A 4,428-nucleotide genomic window follows, 5' to 3' on the forward strand; every position below is an offset into this window, starting at 1 on the left:
TCTTCAGTAGCTGCTCAGCCAAGTCCACTAGTGTTCCTATTTTTCCTGTTGTTCAGGTTTGCCTCTGGGTGACCTCTGAGTAGTGCTACTTAGTCTCAGGATTTCCTGCAGTTTTGGATTTGTATGTAGTTATCCCTGTTCTGAGATGCAGGCACTTGTGTCAGTTGATGGCCGACCGTCTGATCCAGCGTCCCCTTGCAGTTCAGGGCACGTGCACGACCTGACTCGGGTTGCACTGGTGTGACAATCCCAGTCCGTGGACCTATGTCCCCAGGTAGTTTAGGGTACAGGCATAATTCAGACACAAACTGCAGGGTCTACAGTTTGTGAACCATCTGAATCTATGTCTCTCGTCAGTTCAGGACACATACAGGAACCAGATGCAGCCCAGATGCCTTCAGTCACAGACTTCCCCAGCCTTCAACTCGCTAGGGGGTCTGGGCAAAGGCAAAGCACTGACTCGAACCGCGGGTCAGTAGCTCTTGGAGCACTTGCTCTCTGGGCGCAGGGCGCGTGGGGCTGAGGGTCTGCTCGCCCCGTCCACAGCCAGAGAAGTCCCTGGGGCTTCTGAGTGAATATCTCCTCTCTGCTGCGGGAGCAGGGAGGCCAGGGCTCCGTCTGTAATGTCGATGGGGTCCTGATTCATGGGCTCTGCTCTCAGGGAATAGCTGGGAAATACCTGGCTCTCTCCGTGGGTTTCAGCTGGGAGCCGTGGCAGTGTGGGCTGAGCATAGACTCGAACCCGGGAGTCCAGCAGCTACCAGAGCACTTGCTGTGTCGGTGCAGGGCGCGCGGGCTGAGAGTCTTCTCACCCCACCCGCAGCTAGAGAAGCCCCTGGGGCTTGTGAGTGATAACCTCCTCTCTGCCATGGGAGCAAGGAGGCCAGGGCTCCGTCTGTAATGTCGGTGGGGTCCTGATTCGCACGCTCTGCCCTCAGGGAATAGCTGGGAAATACCTGGTTCTCTCCACACGTTTCAGCTGGGAACCGTGGCAGTGTGTGCTGAGCATAGACTCGAACCCAGGAGTCCAGCAGCTACCGGAGCACTTGCTATCTTAGTGCAGGGCGTGCGGGGCTGAAACTCTGCTCGCCCCGCCCGCAGCCAGGGAACTCCCTGAGGCTTCTCTAAAATAAGCTTTAAATTACATGGTTGATACATGGCTGGCTCTGTACATCCTGATAAAATTAGTAGTGGCTCTCTCACTGCAACACAGCAACTAGGAATGATCCTGTTACACTGAAGAGTCTGAACAGGTGAATAACAAAACAGGAAATTTAAAATGGTGAAGAAGAGACTGAAAACAAAATATAGCCTCTCTAGGACCTGGAAAATAGCATGGTGAAAACCAAAAGATTTCTAGGAGTCAGGAGGAAGATGACAGGAAACATGGAACTACAGTAAAACAGCACAACTCAAAAAAGAGAACGGAGCAATCAGGAAAGAACTAGCTCCCAGGGAAGAGAATCACAACATAATCCAAGTGACAGACAGCAGGTCCAAACAAAAACAGACTGGTCTGGTCGTACGAGCTCCAGAAGTACACTGCAAAAACAGCATGGGGTTTTACTCTAAAAGTGACTCTTTCCCCAAGGCAGACTAGAGTTGGAGAAGAAACCCACTGTAGCACCTACCATATTTGAGTGTTTTAATCAGGAATCATTTGGATAGCTAGGTGTGATGGCACACACTTGTAATCCCAGCACTGGAAGGCTGAGGCAGAAGAATTATGAAGAGTTCAAGCAAGGCCCTTTTCGGGAAGGGCTTAGCTGCTTAAGACTGAACTACAGAACAACTGTACTTCAGAGTTTCTGGTATTACTCTACCACAGTGACTGTGTGGGAGAGAGCCACATGAGAGAGTAGTAGAGAAACCACAGGTTAGATATGGCCACCCTCAAAAGTGGAAGCTCAAACTGGAAGTGTCACAAGGAAACTGCCCTCCAAGAAGCTAGGAAAATTGTGTGTGGCTTTCAGAGGGGCTGGATACCCCTATACCACTGCCTACATCCAACACAAAGCTCAGTTGCTAGAGCCTGGGTGTATGGACAAAGGCCCCTGGAAGAAGACATACGGAACATCAAACAGTCAGAATTAGAAAAGAATTTCTCTTGGCTCATTAGTCAAAATCCCAGAAGTTTAACACAAGGTCAGAAAGCCATTAAAGACCAGTAAGTCACTTAAAATTAAAACTATTAGAATTATAGTAAACTGGATTCCCAGAGGAACTTGCGGAAAGAGCCACATATTACGCATCTACTTCCTGGGGGCAAAGCGGGCAACCCAGGACCTCACCACCATTACACGCTTGAGTCTCTGCCCTCTGTGCACCCGAGGCAGACAGGACGTCCTCACTCATAAGCCCCTGGGACTGCTCTAGCAGTGGGGAGGGGCGCATGTGGGTCCTCCCTGCACATGCCCTGTGCCAAGTGAGTGAGTGCTCCAAGAGCTGCTGGTCCAGTGGTTCCAGTCCGTGCTTTACATGTGCCCGGACACCTTGGGGGAGGGTCACAGGAACGGGCAGTCTGTGATTGCTGTTCATTTGGCCTGCATCTGGTTCTTGTGTGTGTCCTGAACTGACCGGAGACACAGACTCAGGTGGTTCACAAACTGCAGTTTGTGTCTAGGTTTTGCCTGTACCCTGAACTGCCTGGGGACATAGGCCCACTGCACCAGGATTGTCACACCAGTGCAACCCGAGTATGGGCGGTGCACATGCACTGAACTGCAAGGGGACGCTGCATCAGACAGTCTGCTATCAGCTGACACCAATGCCCGCGTTTGAGACCTGGGATAACTAGATACAAATCAACAATTGCCGGAACCCCAGACTAAGTAGTGCATGTGAGGGGTCACTGAGGGGCAAAACTGATCAAGAGGAAAACTAGGGATACTAGGAGCCATTGCAGCCACTGAAGAGGGAAATTGAGCTTTCTGCATCCGGTAGTAAACATGACAAAACAATGGACTAAAACACAACCCCAGACTCCAACCTACTCAGAACAAGTGCAGGACACACCAAAATAGGAGAACTTGGTAAACACATGCCTCAAATAGCTGAAATGATTGCAATGGAAGCAAAGAAAGAACTCCATAACACCACAGAATAGATGAGATCAGAAATAATCTCTCAGGCAAAAACTGAAATGACAAAAATAATGAAGGAACTGCTCAAAAAGTCTGAAGAAGGAACATTTAAGAAAATAGAAGAACAAAGTGAATGTATGGAAGCGCTCAAAGAAAAATATAGAAAGGACTTAGAATGCATGAACCAGATTCAAAGAGACTTCCAGGAAAACAAAGCTTCCACTGAAAGCGGCCAAAACCCCTTGAATGAAGCTGAAGATAGAATCTCAGACTTTGAAGAAGCATGGCAGCTAGCGACTGTGAAAGAAAGGGTCTCGTAAAATCAACAAGGATCCAGGAAAAATCAATTTAACAGCCGCAAGATGAGGCAAAGAAGAATAATGTACCACTTATAAGAGTCAATGAAACAGCAGGAGGCAGCAAAAACCACATAAAAAGAGTATTTGCCAAAATACTAGCAGAAAATTTTCCAAGTAGGCAAACAGAACATGATATTCCACAAAATGAAGCATATAGAACTCCAAACAACCACAACCAAAATAAAACTACACCCAGACACAGAATAATCAAGTTCCCAGATCTCCAGCAAAAGAACAGAATATTAAAAGCTGCTACAGAAGAAAAACAGGCTACCTATAAAGGAAAGCCCATCAGAATCACGGCAGACTTCTCGGAACAAACCATCTAATCAAGAAGCACTTGGATCGAAGTACTACAGGTCCTGAGTCAAAAGAGTTTACAAACAAGACTGATGGACCCTGCCAAACTATCCCTCAAATGCAACAGAGAAATAAAATATTTTCACGACAAACAACAACTGAATTTCCTGAGTGCCAAGCCAGCATTAAAACGACTACTAAAAGATATTCTAGACAGAGAAAAATATGACCAAAATTTGAACAGTAGAAAGGAACTGTCAAGAAGAGCAAACAATTAAACAGATAGAAAAAGTAGGAAACCAACAAGTAAATAACATGACAGTGGCAAGTCAACATATATTGTTTATAACAATAAATGTAAACGACCTCAATTCACTAGTCTAAAGAAAGAGACTGGCATAGTGGATTAAGAAACAAAATTCAACAATATGCTGTATACAGGAAACAAATTTTACTCAAAAGGAAATGTATAGACTAAAAGTCAAAGGATGCAAAACAATCCTCCATTAAACAGGAACCCAGAAAAAAGCAGGGGTAGCTATTCTGCTTGCAGACCATGTAAACTTCAAACCGACAACAATCAAAAGAAATAAAGAAGGTCACTACATACTAGTCAGGGGAAAACTGCAAGAGGATGAGATAACAATCATAAACATCTATGCACCAAATATTGGAGCTCCAAATTA

General features: G+C 46.3%; 1 protein-coding gene across 3 annotated transcripts in view; it reads right to left on the reverse strand.

Moving 5' to 3' along the window:
- Shcbp1 (SHC SH2-domain binding protein 1) overlaps positions 1 to 4,428 on the reverse strand; it is a 66,659-nt gene that overhangs the window by 11,914 nt on the left and 50,317 nt on the right. The gene's annotated exons all lie outside the window — the stretch shown is intronic.

This window comes from Chinchilla lanigera, unplaced genomic scaffold, assembly GCF_000276665.1.
Source record: "Chinchilla lanigera isolate Chin_1 unplaced genomic scaffold, ChiLan1.0 scaffold00047, whole genome shotgun sequence".
Classification (NCBI taxonomy): Eukaryota; Metazoa; Chordata; class Mammalia; order Rodentia; family Chinchillidae; genus Chinchilla; species Chinchilla lanigera.